At 43.1% G+C, this 17,471-nt stretch overlaps 1 protein-coding gene and 1 non-coding gene across 3 annotated transcripts in view; one reads left to right on the top strand and one right to left on the bottom strand.

Annotated features, from left to right (window-relative positions):
• Positions 1–17,471, bottom strand: part of SERGEF (secretion regulating guanine nucleotide exchange factor) — a 295,047-nt gene that overhangs the window by 76,077 nt on the left and 201,499 nt on the right. The gene's annotated exons all lie outside the window — the stretch shown is intronic.
• Positions 6,941–7,044, top strand: LOC111762420 (U6 spliceosomal RNA). The gene has a single exon (XR_002795533.2). It is a non-coding gene; the product is annotated as a U6 spliceosomal RNA (small nuclear RNA).

Here is a 17,471-nt window from a genome sequence, read left to right as displayed (position 1 = left end):
TAAAGGAGGCCCCAGGTTTGAACCGCGGACCTCCCGTGTGGTAGACGGACACCCTAGCCACGGGCCAAGTTTGCTTCCCCGCATTTTAAATATACTAGAGGATTTTCAAAAGGATCCCATGCTCCCTTTCATGATGGTAATCACTGTCTGAATTCATGTGGTTCATGAATTTAGATTTTTACAAGGCAAATGTTCTTAGAGCACAATCTAGTCCACATGGGTATTCACAGATCCTATTGCAAGCTGTCAGTGCTGGATGAGTCAGCCCTTGGCCCAAACCCCACGCCTCGCCCACCCAATCCCACCCTTCTCTGCCATTCCACAGGAGAGCACAAAGGCTTCCCTCACCCTCACCTGCTCTCAGAGATGCTCTCAGACAACAAACCAGAACACATGGCACAGGGAGAAGGGGGCAGCTCTGTCTGCCCAGCTGAGCCCTGTTCAAAGCGGAAAACTGGCAAGATGCAGTTACTATCTAGGGAGACTCTGCAAAAGAGAAGAGGCCCCAGAGATAGACCCAGGAGCTGCAGCTGCAGAGGGAGCCAGCAACAAACCAACCTTCTGAACTCAAGGATATGTCCCCTTGATGAAAGTCGCAACTCATCGTGCTGGAGATTTAGTATTCAGAGAAGGGGCGGCACCCTGCTTAGTTTCTCTGAGCACATAAGAACAGCAGTGCCAGATGGGTTCTGTAGTTGCCACTTCTCAAATAACCAGGGGTTCTTTCTGACTTGGCATCGTGCCTTCCACAGAGTAGGTATGTATTAATAGCAAATATTTTAATTAATAAATGTTGAAATCTCTCTTTTCAGGATATTTTCATAAGGAAACAGAATTATGAAGGGTAGGAAGCAAAGTATGAGTCCTCAGACCAACTGCACTAAACCAGCCCGACCCCCCGAGAGGCTGGATCTGGGTCAGATGCCCAAAGGCACTCCACGGCTCTTCTGCTCTACCCTCGGTGGCCCCGCACACAGAGCATCTCCATTGCATCCTTAAAGGCACCTCAAATGTGATGTGTTCAAATCCAGATCAAGAGCTTTCTAGTCTTCTACCTTTTTTTTTAAAAGCTTGGTGAATGGGAGGACCATAATTCATTCATGCATCCAGAATGATCTAGGGGTTATTCTTCATGCTTTCTCTTACCCCACAGCCATATCGAACCCATCGCCAAGGCAGGCAATTTGACTTCCTCAATACCTCAATCACCTATTCCTCCTCATGTCTGCTGTCACTACTCTAGCCTCTCCAGCATTATTTCTTGCTTGGACTAATGGAAAAGGCTTTTCTTAACTGATTTCTCCACAATCACTATTTTACCCCCAAACCATTCTCAAGACCACTACTAAAGACCTCAGAAATACCAAATTGATCAGATCACTTTCCCCATGTTCACCTGCCTCTGTTCCAAATCCTTCAATGGTTCCATGTTCTTAGAATAAAGAAAAAATTCTATAACAAGACCTATAAGGACCAACCACTCCTCCAGCCTCTTCTCTTGCCTTGCACTCCTCCCTCCTCTCTGTACTCAAGTCACAGTGACCCTTCTCCGTTCTCTAAAAGTACCAAGCTGACGCTCGCCTTAGGGGCCCTATTGGTCCACATGCCAGAAAGCTTTCTTCCCACCCCACTCACTCCCTTCACCTTCAACTGCTAATGATCTTTCAGATCTCAGCTCAGATGTCACTTACTCAGCAAAGCTATCCTTAATCATGTGAAGTAAGTCAGGACCTCTACAATAAGCTGTCATGGCATCTTGTCCCTTTCCTTCACACCATTTATCTTACATGGTAATTTGACATCACTGGCGTAATTATTTTAATAATTTCTGATTCCCCCGTCAGATTGTAAGCCCCTTGAGGGTACAGATAATGTCTGTTTTATCATCATTTTATCTCTAACTCTTAGCACAAGTCCAATACATGGTAGATGGTCAATAAATATCCACTGAATGAATAAATAAAATGCATCTCTTCTCTGAGTTTATTCCAACTAATCATACCAGGCCCGTTTCTAGCACCATTCCTCAAGGCTGTCCTGAATCTGCCTTAGACTACTTGGAACTGTTGGTGCTTTGCCATGTCTCTTCATACCTCTAGTATCTTCCCTGCCCACCTCCCTCTACAGATGAGCTCATGGTTTTGTCACCACCACAGTTTCCTTTATTAAGGATCCACTTACCATGCATTAGGCACTATGCCAAGTACCTATTATGTGGTATTCACTAGTCCTCACAATACCATGAGATAGCTATTTTTGACCTTATTTTGCAGATGAAGAAACTGAGACTCAGAGAGAATTTGCTAAATCATGGTGGCATCAGAATTTGAATCTTAGGTCTAATTCCAAAGTCCACTGTCTTAATAATAACCTGCAGCTCTTTAAAATGGGGCTGATGATACCTACTCCTGGTGATGTTGTGCTGACTCAAGCACAGCAGGCACTTGGTAGAAGGTATATTATTATTGTGGTACTGGAGGCATTGTGAGGAGGGATAACCACTTTGCCCAGAACACAGCTAATCTGACTGCCCTTTTGGGTCTATAACAGTTGGACTTGGTTTGAAAAAGAGACTTTTATGAAAAGCAACATGCTGTGGCAGTTTCAACACAGAGTGTGTGGATAGGGGAGTTAATGTGCTAATAAAACCAACCTGAAGATCTCTGGCCCTGGGAATTAACCATTCTGAATGAACTCGGGTTTTTCATGGCAAGCCCAGATATCAAGTCCACGTGGAAACCCCTTACCTACAACAGCCCCTTTACCAACTTGAAATTTCTCCTTTTTTTTCTATTTCCCTGCAGCACAGAGTAGTACAACACACTGCATTTGGAGTCAGGAGATTCTAAGTCTGAATTCTCATGTGTCGAGGGCTGACCAAGTGAGGATCCACCATGTCAGAGCCTCAGTGTCCCAGGAAGACAAGATTTGATAAAAGATGACGCTCTCATCCTCTGTGGCCCAGCTTGGGGATGATGCATTCTTCTGGGTCACTTTCCACCCTTTCCTGCTACTAACCACTGGGCATTAAAAGAAGCACTAAAATATTTGAGTTCTTACTATATGCCAAGCATATCCATAGTCTCCTGAAGTAAGTACATCCTCACAACAGTCTTGAGCAATGTGAGCTATTACCCTCATTTTACAGTCAAGGAAACTGCAGCTTAAAGAAATTAAATGGCTTGGGATAAATTACTATACAGAGTCAAATCCAGCTCTGTTAGATACCCAAATCTGTACTCTTTCAATTTACCATATCATAAGAGATTTATAATGACTGAGTCTGCAGAAAAATTATGGAAATTACTTGGATGAGTCTAAGAGGTAGCGAAGCTACCCCTTTCCTTCCATCCTTCCCAGGCTGTAAGCACTTCCTGTGTACCAGACATTGGCCTGAATGCCAGGGATACAAAGACACATACAGAGACAAGACAAATATGGTCCTTGCTCCAGGAGGCTCACAGTCCATGGAGGGGAGCACTCTGTGGGGAACAAAAAGGTGAGAGAAAAACAGGAAACTGAGCAACTGAGAGAAGGCACAGGACTTCAGAACATCCAGAGGGATTCTTAGACCTGGCTGCATCACCTGAAGTCACCCGGAGGGCTGTTACAACTAAAGATTCCCAAGCACCCAATTCCCAATTCTGATTCAGCAGGTATGGAGTTGGACTAGACATCTGAATATTTAACAAATATCTCAAGTGATCTGATAGCACTGGTTCCCAGGCCAGGTGAATAAAACCACTGCTCCACTCCCTTCACTTCACAGGTATGAGTGCAGAGGGGTAGAAAGGGGAAGTGACTAGCTCAAGTATACATAGTGAGTCTATACTGGAGGCTCAGGCTTCCAGCTTGCAGTCAAAGGACTCGACGTCATCCAACTCTGTCACCTTCCACTCAGGCCTCAGGCTCTGGGGCTGGTAAGGAGCCCAAATGTAGCGGTTAGAGATGTAGGTAGGAAAAACTCAGGAGAGGTCATCATCAGAAAAGCCAAATGCAGAAAGGGTTCTAAAGAGGGTCTGATCAGCAGTGCTGAGAGGGGAGGCAGCCTCAGGAGGAATGGAGATGAGACTTGGGCTCAAATGACTTGCCTCTCCATCCTGACTCTGTCCCCTTTCTTTTAGCCTCATTTCCCCCAAATATCTAAGTAAAGAAATTGAATTAGCTTGTGTCCATGGTACCTATCCACATTCTGATAGTTCAGATTTTTCTATTAGTCAGCCAAAAGGGTGCTGATGCAAAGTACCAGAAATCGTTGGCTTTTATAAAGGCCATTTATCTGGGGTTAAAGCTTACAGTCTCCAGGCCCTAAAGAGTCCAACTCAAGGTTGTTTTCTCACCAAAGTCAGTTGTCACGTGTTGAAGCAAGATGGTGGGTGGTCTCTGCGAGAGTTCAGCCTTCCTATCTCTCAGCTACAGGCTGGCATAGGCTCATCTCTCTTCCCAGGGCTTTAGCTGTTTAAGCATTCTCCTTTCTGTCACATGGCAGGACTGAAATGACCAAGATCTCTCCTCTTGCATGTCTATAGAGCTCTCTCTCTTCCTGTATATCTTCTTCTATATCTTCTTGAGTGAGTGCCCATTTATATCAGCCCACCAAAGGGGCGGGGACTTAACCTGAGTTATACCCTACTGACGTGGCTGAATCAAAGTCCTACTCTTAACACAATTTAATTAAAGACATCTCAGCGGAATCTAATAAATCAAAGGGTTATCACACCAGTGGAAGAGATCAGTTTACAAACATAATCCTTATTTTTTTGGTGTTCATAATCTCAAACTGCCACAATTTTCATTTTTCTTCCTTTTGCATTGGATAAAAATGACTAAAATTGACACTGACTCAATAACAAATGTTTGTAATTCAGAACCATAGATTTTGATTTTTCACTTTTTTTTTTTTAAGGAACTACTGGGGATTGAACCCAGGACCTCATACATGCAAAGCAGGCACTCAATCACAGAGCTACACCCATTCCCCCAGAACCAAAGATTTTGAAATTTTAGAGTTGGACAAAATCAACCAATCCAAATCTCACTTCCTACCCATTTGATAATTAGGGTACTTCTCTGGAGAGGTACTGAAGTCCTTTGACAGCAAGGGAATTATTCTGTCTTGTTTTCCAATGCATGCCTGAAACACTTTAAAAAATGTTCATTGAATGAATGAATGAATAAATAACTGCCCACCAAGGTTATACAGCCTGGGGGCAGGAGAAATGAATGCCTTTTCTCCTTGTGTGGAGGAGCACTGCAAGATAAGGCAGAAGCACAGAATACTTCTGGCCCCAGGGAACGATGCTCTCCAGTCAGACAGCCAAAAGAAATCCAGGAACAAATTCTCAAGACTGGTGGTGCCAGCGGTGCTTGGCCACAAAATGGGCTTCTGCTGGAGTCTTGCATGCTGCACATAATGAATCACGATATGTCAATTACTGCGTTCTGTTAACCAGCATACGTCTGCCTGTGCATCGCCAATGAGTGCCCTGCAATTTGCCACAGATCTGCAGTTAATATGTGGCAGAGCAAGTGGGCCAGAGAATTTCAAAATGCTCCAGGCCCAGGGAAATCAGGTGGTTGGTCTGTTTTTGGCAACTGCTGGCCTCACTGATTGGCAGCAGTAAGCGGGGACACACTCTTCCTTCTCTGGAGGAGGGGTCGCTGGAAGGAACAGATCATCTGATTCAGGTAAGTCTATCTGGAAGAAGCCATCTCAGTTCTCTTTTCTCTGAAGTATTAGATAGGACAGGGGCAAAGGGAGAGTGGTAATTTAAAAGACCTCTGTTGCATGGTTTGAGGGATTGATCATCAGCTCTGCAGTCTGTCATGCAGGATTCAAAATTTGGCTCCACTCCACACAAGCTGTGCGATCTTGAGTAAGCTGCTTAATTTATGTGTGACCCAATTTCCACATCTGCAAAATAGGGGTGATACCTACCTCGCAGAGGTATTGCAAGGATTAAATGAGACAATGTGCATCAAACCAGGAATAGTATCTGGCACATCACAGGTGCATAGTACAAGGTTTTTCCTACCTTGTTAGAGATATTTTCTGAAGGGATTCTAATCTTTGGGGAAAATTGGGGCCAGGACTCCAGACAAACCCAAACAAGGGCCCCTTGGATATGTGGGTGTGTCTTTCCCTGCACCCCATCCCTGCAGTGGCTCCAGTATCACAATTACAACTGCAGTCATGTGAGGATGATCTGGCTTCCTCACCTCCACACTGGCTGCATGAGGAGTGGGCAAGCTTCTGGCAAGAGGGGAGGCTGTACACTTCTTAGGCAGCACAACTGCAGCCCCTGACCTACTTTCTTACTAAAAATAGACCCTCTTAGGTCACTGCTGCAAATTGAATTTTGCTGCTTCACTGCACGTTGTAAGCAGGTAGGTGGGCACCAGAGTGCACTTGGTGAGCTGTAGCCTTCACTTAGCGCATCACTGCCCACCAAGAATGCTAATCCCTTACTCCTGAGCAGAGGGCGAGGGTACCAGTACTGACCCCCAACCCTGGGCATGTCTGCACACAGCAGACTGCACCTGGCCCTGCTGGGATGCTATTTGGTGGAGGCCAGGGGTCTAGTTTCTGGGTTTTGATGGCTAATGGAACTGAATTCATTCAACAAGAATGCTCCACTGCATTCTTGTTGCTTGACCTTGGGAAATTCCCTTAACTCTTCTTTGCTTCAGTTCCTTCCTCTGTAAAATGTAGATAATAAAACTGACCTTAAATTACTGTTGTACAGATGAGAAATTCTGATGAAAAAAGCAGGCCTTGGCACAGAATAGGTGCTCAATAATGCAAACTATTACAGTTATTCCACATATCTGACTTGTTCCTCCAGAAGGCCCTCACACCAAGGCTTCTCATAGCAGGAAGTGAAAAGAAGAAAAGACCAATCTAAAAACTAGAAAGATTCTAAACAGAAAGAGCCTTAGAGCGCTCACTTCGATAGCACATATTTTAAAATTGGAACGATACAGAGATTAGCATGGCCCCTGTGCAAGGATGATAGGCAAATTTGTGAAGCGTTCCGTATTTTTCAATGTTTTGTGACAAGCTAGGTGGAAATTTTGTGAAATTCAAATCTTAGTGTCCTTCAATAAAAATTTACTGGAATACAAGAAAGGGAGAGAGAGAGAGAGGAAGCAAGGGAGAGAGGGAGGGAAGGAGGAAGCAAGCCTTAGAGGTACATAGAGCAAGGGTTCCCAAACATGGCTAAGCATCACAACAACCACAGTGTCTTGTTAACCAGACTGAATGACTGAATTCAGGTCTTTACCCAGAGATTTGGATTCAGTGAGCCTTTTATGGGTCCCAGAAATCTTCATTTTGATAAGTTCTGTAGGTGATGCTGATGCACAATGCAGCTGTGGCATTGAGCTAAGCCAATCACCTCATTAAAAATAAATGATTTACTTTATTAATGTATTTTCCTTGTGTTAAAAGCATAATGCATGGTCATTTAAAAATATGCAGAAAACATTGAAAAACAAAAAGCAATAGTAAAAAGTGAAAAATAAGTGAGTGCCTATTAAAAGCCTGGCCCTCAGCTAAGTCCTGAAGCTTTAGCCACAACACGGTTCCGACCCTCAAGGAGCGCCCAGTCTTTGTGCAAAGACAGAAACAGACACAGAGAACTGTAACATAATACATTCCTGTTACAGCCAAGTCACAAAATGCCTAGAAACGAGAAAAAGGAGCAACTTATTTCATCTAGAAAGTCAAGGAAATCTACAGAGCTGAACCTGAAGAAGCAAGGAAAGGAAGATCATTTCAGATGGAATGAACTACACATGACAAATCATAAAGGGCTGAAAAGCATTTGCTTAGGAAAATGTCCCCTGAGGTCACCATAAACAGTAAACAGTGGTGGCACAGGGTCATCTGGGGCCAACGGCTGGGACTGGGCCATAAAGGGTCTTGGAAACATCAACAGTGTGGCCTACGTTGGGAAGCAGGAGTCCTCCTAATACTTTTTCCCGTAAATGGCTTTTATTTCCATTTTTATATGCTCAGTGCTGCTACTCTTAGTAAACAATGCAAACAGATGGTCCGTAATTGATCCAATCCCAACTGTTGGAATTTAGGTAGCTTCTAGCTTGACAAAATTATAAAAATATTATGAACATCTTTAACCATAAAACTTTTTCCATATTTAAGATCTTTCTTAGGAGGAAATTCCAGCATATAGATTAATAAATAAATGCAAATGGACATCTTCAAAGCTCTTGATAATAATTTCCAAAACAAACCCAATTGTTTTCTGTGTGTGTGTGAAATTCAAAGGTAAGGCCCAAGAGGTTACCTGCCTTATCTAAGTCACAATGTTGAGTGGGGTGGAACCCAGAATATCTGAGTCTCCCAACCTCCAACCCAGCGCTTTCTTCTCTGCATCACACTGCTTTCCTACAGATCAAGGCTGGACGGAATATGATCTGTTCAGCCAGTGCCTCTAATTACTTCTAATTCTAAGGACTTTAAGTTAGCAATGTATAGGGGTAGGAGATGGGAGTAATATGTATGTATTTATAAGCACACGTAAAATTCTATATATGAGTCTACTTTTTTTCCAACCTCATCATTTATGCTCCCCTTGATTTACAATGTGTGTTCTGGCCAAGCCTGGCTCATCTTACACTGTCTTACCTCCACACCTTTGATCCTACATGAAACATCTCCTGTTCTCCTATTCAACTTTTATACATACATTTTTTAAAAACAAACCTACATATGTCACAACAATGCAAGGTGTTGGTGGTAGGTTGATGTACTGGACCACAGTATGATGTTACATATGTTTACTTTGTAAGGTTACAACTTTACTATACACTTATTGTTTATGTATGTTCATGTATAAATGATACAAAATAATAATAATAATAATAATAATAGGGTGGGCTGGGGGAAAAATACAGTAAATGTAAGATGCTTTGGTTAGAAGTAACGTTAATATTTTGAGGCTGCTCTTTCAGCATTAGTTTAAAATGTTTTACAACCATCAAGGTATTGGTGGTGAGGTGAGGTATGAGAGCACTGTATAACGTTATATATATTTGTTTTGTAAGTTCAAAACTATTACTATACACTTATTGTTTATGTATTTTTATGTATGAGTGATATATTTCAATAAATTTTTAAAAATGAAATAAAAACAAAAAACCAGAACTACATGATCCAAAAAGCATTTCAAAACTGTGGACATTTACTATCAACAGCACCCATATGGGATACTTATTTGACTCTTGAAATCCCTTTTGCATTCATGTAAAATTATTTAAGCTTTACCTACGAAATGAAAGTCTGGCTCAGACCTCTATTATCAGACAGAGGTAAAACAAACCCCTCCCCCTGACCCTGAACCTAATGAAAATAGATTTACTCTAAAAAGATTTACTCTATGATTTGAATAGACACTCCTCCAAAGAAAAAATACAAATGGCTAAAAAGCACATGAAAAGATGTTCAATATTACTAGTTATTAGGGAAATGGAAATCAAAACTACAATGAGGGAAGCAGTGGTGGCTCAACTGATAGAGCATCTGTCTACCATATGGAGGGCCCAGGGTTCGATACCCAGGGCCTCCTGACCCATGTGGTGAGCTGGCCCATGCACAGGGCTGCTGCGTGCAAGGAGCGCCATGCCACGCAGGGGCACCCCCACATGGGGGGGCCCCACACACAAGGAGTGTGCCCTGTAAGGAGAGCTGCCCCATATGAAAAAAAAAAAGCGCAGCCTACCCAGGAGTGGCGCCGCACACATGGAGAGGTGATGCAGCAAGATGATGCAACAAAAAAAAAAAGTGACACAGTTTCCTGGTGCCACATGATAAGAATGCAAGCAAACACAGAACACTCAGTGAAAGAACACAAAGAGCGGACAACAGGGAGGGGAAGGGGAGAGAAATAAATAAAAATAAATCTTAAAAAAAAAAAAACTACAATGAGGTATCATCTTACACCCATTAGACTCGCAGCTATTAAAAAAACAGAGGACTACAAGTGTTGAAGAGGATGTGGAGGAATGGGAACCCTTTTCCACTGTTGGGGGGAATGTAGAATGGTGCAGCCATTGTGGAGGGCAGTCGGCGGTCCCTCAGGAAACTAACTACAGAACTGCCACATGATCCAAAAATCCCACTACTGGGTTTAAGCAGAACTGAAAGCAGGGACACGAACAGATACATGCACACCATGTTCATAGCGGCATTATTCACTATTGCCAAAAGTTGGAAACAACACAAATATCCATCAATAGATGAATGGATAAGCAAACTGTGGTATATACATACAATGGAATATTACTCAGCTGTAAGAAGGAATGCAGTATTAACACATGGCACAACATGGATGAACCTCGAAGACCTTATGTTGAGTGAAGCAAGCCAGGCACTAAAGGACAAATATTACATGACCTCACTGATATGAATTAAGCAAATTGAGCAGACTCACAGAGCCAGAGTCTGGAAGATAGGTTTACAGGAGACAGAAAGGGAGAAGAGGGGTTGTGAGCCAGTGCCCATATGGACAAAATCTATGCTAAGATGGAAGGGTGTAGTTGTGCAGAGTGGATAGGTATGATAGTGGTGCAGTGATACTATTGGATTGGGCACAGCTGGCCTGTGAAGGGGATAGGGTGTCGGGGGACTACACTGTCCATGGAACTGGGGGAGGGCTGGGAGAGGGAACAGGTGAAATCTGGGGATTTGCAGGTATGTGGCTGAAATTACAATGTTGGGAATTTTTTGGGCAAATACAGCAGGGGAGGGTTATAGGTTTAGGGTAACAAGGAGATGATGATGGACAATGCCCATTCCAAGGAACAGAGAGGGTCTGCAACTTCCAGCAAGATAGTCCCATCCATCTGCCCCATGGGATCTAAGCCCCCTCTCAATTAGAGGTGGAGTGGGCATCACCATCCCAGAATCCTCAGGACTGGGGAATGAACGATGGACTAGAGCAGATTTATTGTTATTCTACTATAGACTTATAGTTATTCTAGCAATGGAAGAACTTTTATCATTGATGTGGAGGCAGTAGCCACTGGAGGTTCTGAGGAAAAGAAGAGAAAAATGGGCATAATGTGGTGGCATTTTGGGGACATTGGAACTGTCCTGAATGAGGTTACAATGACAGATACAGGCCATTAAACATTTTGCCATAACTTAAAAAAATAAATAAAATTATTCTACCTAAAAGCTAAAAAAAAAAAAATGTTTGGAAATGAATAGAAATAGTGAAAACACATCATAGTGTTTGTAATTAGTAGCACTAATATACGGGTATGAGAGTGTTAGGGAACATCTAAGGACATGTATATCATTGGAAGGAAAGCTAAAAAATGAAACATGGGATGGTACAGCATTTTTCCTTGTGAAAAATGAATATGGGTAATAATGCATATATAATAATGTTTTTCTCTGAAACAGACTAAATATGTTAACTTTTTTTTAAAGACATTTCTAGAATTTGATGGGCTCGAGACCGGGCTATCCAATCCCTTGTACTTTCTATGTCTGTTGTAGCAGACATCTGGGTAGACTGGAAAGGGCACGGGAGCAGGTAGGAGACAGAATAACAGTTTCCATGTGCTGAGGACCTATTCTGACGAGGGAAATGCTATTTGTTTTATATACTTTATTTAGAATCCTTCAAATAACTGAAGGAAACATTATTATCTCCATTTTTAAATGAGGAATGCTGGGCTCTAAGATATTGAGTAACTTGCTCAAGGTCAACATCATTATTAAGTAACAAAACCAGGATTTAAATCCAGGTGTGCCTGATTTCAAAACCTATGCTTTTTCCTGCTCTGCTACACTATGTCTTATGTCAGCAAATGTTATTTCAGTCCTAGCTCTACTCCTATCACACTACATAATCCTCAACAGTGCATTCATGTGCTCTGAGTCCCAGCTTCCTCACCTGTGAGATGGATTAATTATTTCACCCAACACACACACACACTGCCATGATGATATAAGGGATGTGAAAGACCTGCCGAGGCATACAGGTTGTGATTAGAGCCCTGAACATCACAGCTGATTATTCTGGTAATGACCAGCCCTGCCAAAATCCTGTCATTTAAGAAAGATGTAATTATACTCACTACATAGCCCCTTCTACTATCAAAAAGTGAATGGCTTCAATACACTTCATAATGACTTTAACAAGACCTGAAACCACGTGGGAGAGTGTGGGCTATGATGTGGACCATTGACTACGGGGTGCAGTGATGTTCAGAGATGTACTTACTGGGTGCAATGGATGTCTCACGATGATGGGAGAGAGTGTTGCTGTGGGGGGAGTGGGGGGTGGGGGCGGTGGGGTTGATTGGGACCTCGTATTTTTTGAATGTAATTTGTAAAAATAAATAATTTTAATAAAAAAAAAAAAGACCTGAAACCAAGAGGTTAATACTCTAAGAAAATCCATTAACCAAAACACCGCATTCCTGGAGGACTCTGGGGAGTCATGGTTTCCCAGGACATTTTCCTAATCCATCACTTACATGAATGCACTGTACAGAGAGAGAGAGAGAGACAGAGTGATTTCACCAGGAACCTGTTTCTAGAAAGCAGGATTCAGCAAAAGGGAGGTTGCGCTCCACCAACAGGGGGGCCAGTTATAAATGAGTTTGGGGCATTTCTTCCGGTTCTCCAGCAGTTTCTGGTAAAATGTCAGGAGACCCAGCAGAGGTCACAGAAGACCTGGGTTGTAGTTCAGATTCTGCAGCTTACTAGTTGTATAACGTTGGGCAAGATGCTTGATCTCTCAGGCTCAGTTTCCTTGTACATAAAATAGGGATAGTGCCTATCTTAGACAAATTACCTAATCTGGTCACTATCTCCTCTGCTGTTAAAAATTATGTCTAATTATTATGTGTTATATGCTTACAGTCTGCCTGGCTCTCTGTTGAGGGCTTTACATGCATTATTTCTCTCATCCTCAAACCCTGTGAGAAGGATACTATTATCTCCATTTTATAGATGAAGTAACCTAGGCTCAGAGAAGTTCAGTAATTTGCCCCAGGCCTCACAGCCACGAAGTAACAGAGCTAGGATTCAGACTGGTGTTTCTTTTTTTTTTTTCTTTTTTTTATTGATTTTGTAAAAATATTACATTAAAAAAACATGAGGTCCCACTCAACCCCACCACCCCCACCCCACCACTCCCCCCCCAGCAACCCTCACTCCCATAATCATGACACATCCATTGCACCTGGCAAGCACATCTCTGGGCATCTCTGCACCTCACGGTCAATGGTCCACATCATGGCCCATACTCTCCCCCATTCCATCCGGTGAGCCCCGGGAGGATCTACAATGTCCGGTGATTGCCCCTGAAGCACCATCCAGGGCAACTCCAAGTCCCAAAGGCGCCTCCACCTCTCATCTCCTCCTGCCATCCCGCACACCCATCAGCCACCATGTCCACCCTTCCCACTCCAATGCCACCTTTTCTCTGTGGACCTTGGATTGGTTGTGTCCGTTGCACCTCTATGTCAAGAGGAGGCTCAGATTCCACATGGATACTAGATGCAATTTCTGATTTGAAACCCTGTGTTCTTAACCACTAAACCATATTTCCTACCTATCAGAGTCGTTGCAAGAAGGAAATGAAATACGCTTTATTATTGTGTGCCTCCTGGGTGCCTAATAGTTGGCATCCCTCTTCTTTTCTAACACAGGTGAGGGCAAGGAGGCCCTAAGGAGCCCGTGCACATGAGGATGCTCTGTGGCTTCTGGGCACTGTGTGGGTGCATGTGAGAAGGGAGGGGAGAGTCAGGACCTGGTGGAGAAAGATTTACTGCTCTCCACCCCCAAATTCATAAAGCCAGCCACACTGTAAATATGGGCAGGGGTTATGGAGACAATTCTTCAAACACTTTAACAATTGGGGAGGTTAAGGCTGGTTTGGCAGTAGAAGAACCTTGCTGAAGCCGAGTAAAACACTTCATGTTTGTGCATAACCGTGAATTTCTTGGAGGCCAGTGGTATCCAAGGTCTCTGTGCTGACCATTAATGAGGAAAAATGTGACTGTGAAGGCAGGAGTAAGTGCGCTCATAAAAGCAGGACAATAAGCCCTCCCTACCCTCCTACAGTTTACACAGAAGAGATGAAGAAACACGTGAGGAAGCAACCACAGGTATAAGCCTTAGCCTGAATTTCAACTAAAATTAGAGCTGTGAGCCAAATGTCTATTACTAAGTACTCTGTCTCTGCACTCTGGAACCAGACCATTTCACCCCTCATCAAATCTACCTCCCCAAGGTGCTCATTCCCACAGCCTAGAGAAACAGGGAAGTAAGAGTGCCCCGAGTCTAATGAGTGCTCAGTACCATGCTGGGCCCCTTACTCCCATGAGCTCATCTGAGCTCCACAGCAATCCTGTGAGGCAGGTATTATGGCTCCCATTTTACACATGAGGAGAACGAGGCTCGGTTATGTGAAATGACTTGTCCAAGGTCAGCGTGATTCCAGAACCCACCCTCTTTCAAATACATACGACTGGTACATTTCAAGGTAAGGAGCTGAGCTTCGTTTTAAGCTTAGTGAATGATGACAACAACACTGCTATCCAATTTACCTTCTGGCTCTGGGAAGGGACCAGCAAAGCAGCCATTTGAATGATTCACTCCAGTGACTGACAAGAACATTCTTGGTTATAGCTTTAGCAGCTGCTAAATCTGCACCCTCCAGCCAGATTAGGGAGCTGGAATTATTTATATAAGAATTGCAGTGGTCTTCTGCCTCAAGTCATGATTATCACAGGTTTTTGGTGATTTTTTTTTTTCAGAGAAGGTATAGGTTTACAGAAAAATCATGCAGAAAATAGAGATCCCATATTGGGCCCCTCACACATAGATTTCCCTGTTAGTAACAATTTGCAATAGCATGGTACCTTTGTTACAAATGATGAAAGAATATTATCATAATTACACTATTAACTATAATCCATAGTTTACATTAGGGTTTACTCTTTATGTTGTATAGTCCTATGGTTTTCAACAAAATTTTATTCTATTAAATAGTAACATACATACAATCTAAAATTTCCACTTTGAATCACATTCAAATATCAAAAAAACTGGATAGCGCTTCATTGGGAAAGGATGAGACTGGAGCCTGTTGGCAACCACAAGAGACTCCTTTGTAGCTCTTATCAGTCTCGTACTGGATAATTTGGGAGAGTATCATTCAACTAATTATGAGTCCACTTCTTTGGATACCTTTTGGTTAATCATCCCAAGGCCCTGCACCCCACTGTAGAGTACCCAGGACAGTGTTCTTCTTCTTGAACAAATTACTTAATGACCCTGTGCCTCAGTTTCCCTATCTGTGAAATGGGTATAATAACAGTACCTACCTCATGGTTGATACAAAGAATCAATTAATAGTACACAGAAAATGCATAAAACCACAGTATTTATCTATTACTAATGTCAGCTATTACTGTTATGGTTCAGTAAATATTTCAGAATTGACAGTCTACTTTGTTATTACAGCTTTCTGGTTCTTCTTTCCCTTACTCTACCCCAAAAAGCTGAGACATTGAAGTCTTTACCTTTAAAAAACAAAATAAACAAACAAAAACACAATGGAATTCAACCTATGGGTTAAAGGCAACCCTGGGTTGGAAATTAGGAAACAAAAGGAAACAGGTCTAAATTTCTGAATGATACTGGGCTGCAAGTACGGAGCCTATGAGAAGATGAAGCAGAGAACAATGGAGAAAATGCTATCTCCAGAGTGGGTAAATAGCAGAAACTACCCAGAAGTGAACTGGGTAAGGGATCCAATGCCAGGGGCTGCCGGATCACAGTGATAAAGGAGGAAGCCTTTGCCACTCACCTCAGAAAAAGCTGATGCGTGTGTCCCAAAGGGTGTGACGCTGCCAGCTAGAGTCAGGACCCGTGGGCTGTAATGCTGGTCTTCGTCTCTGACTAGGAGCGTGACCTTGAGCAACTATATGTCCTCATTTAGGATTAATTTCCTTTTCTGTGGGGATTAGGCCATTTCTAAAGTTCCCTCAGTTTTTAATGTCTGTGGTTCTTTGACCCCGGGCCTCATCTCACATTAGGTCAGCTAAGATTCTGCCCGTGGAAAGGCAGTGCCCCTACAACAGAAGACTTTAAACCTTCTTTGAACATCCTCTCCATTTGGCCGAATTAAAATTTTTAACAGCATCTGTTCAAGAGCTCCCCAGCATTTTACAGCATTTTGGCCTTTCTTGCTATGCAATATAGCATTTAGTGAAAATTTGAAAGTTGGTTCCCAACTGATCATAGTATGTTCTTCCATATACAATATTTATTTCAGAGGTGCTTCTAATAAAATGAACAGACTCACAAAACTCAGAAACCTGCTGACACAAAGGCCATGGTGCCAAGTCTCCAGCTCTGGGTGGCTTACCTTCTGTCATACAGTGCAGTAATGTAACTCCTAGCCTGCTAGCAGTCTCAGGGCCACTTTGGGACCACTTCCTCCACCCTTTACAGCTGTGAGCTACAAGAGTCAGCCAGGAACTTCCCATTAATCAGGGCAGATTGAGCCCAGACCTTTATCTCTATTCCCTCTTTTCCAAAACCCCATTAAACCAATTGGAAAGGAATGAAGAACATATAAACCCACCAAGAAAAAGAGAATGGAAGGGGAGACAACAGCAGACAGGATAATTCAATACATTTCAGATGAAGAACAGATGGAGAAGTGTGATAAGTTCATGAGTCAACTTGGCTAGGTTATGGTGTCCAGTTGTTTGGTCAAGCAAGCACTGACCTGATTGTTACTGTGAGGGGATTTCATGGATTTAAATAATCAGTAAGTTAATTGCCTTCAACAATGAGTAAAGTCTCATCTAAATAGCGGAAGGCCTTAAAAGAAGTGATGACTTCAGCAGTGGGGAGAGAATTTCCATCTCTACTTCAGTCAGCCAACTTCTCCCAGGGAATTCATTGAAAACCTTCAGCAAAGTTCCCAGCTTGTGGCCTGTCCTATGGAATTTGGACTTGTCCATCCCCACAGTTGTATGAGCCATTTCCTATTTATCAAATTTCATAATATTAATATTTAAATAATGTACACACAGGGAAGCAGAGGTGGTTCAACTGATAGTGCACCCACCTACCATATGGGAGGGTCCAGGGTTCGATACCCAGGGCCTCCTGGCCTGTGTGGTGAGCTGGCCAATGTGCAGAGCTGCCTTGCTCAATGAGTGCTGTGCCACACAGGGGTGCCCCTGCAAGGGGGTGTCCCACATGCAAGGAATGCGCCCTGCAAGGAGAGCCGCCACATATGAAAAAGCGCAGACGGCCCAGGAGTGGTGCTGCACACACGGAGAGCTGACACAGCAAGATGATTTAATAAAAAAGAGATGCAGTTTCCGGCTGTCACCAAGGGTGCAAGCGGACTGAGCAAGTGGACACAGAGAGCAGACAATTGGGGGGGAGGTGCGAGGAAGGGGAG

This window comes from Dasypus novemcinctus, chromosome 10 (genome assembly GCF_030445035.2).
Source record: "Dasypus novemcinctus isolate mDasNov1 chromosome 10, mDasNov1.1.hap2, whole genome shotgun sequence".
NCBI classification, from domain to species: domain Eukaryota; kingdom Metazoa; phylum Chordata; class Mammalia; order Cingulata; family Dasypodidae; genus Dasypus; species Dasypus novemcinctus.
Note: the sequence above shows the minus strand (reverse complement) of the source record. Positions and strands in the feature narration are given on the sequence as shown.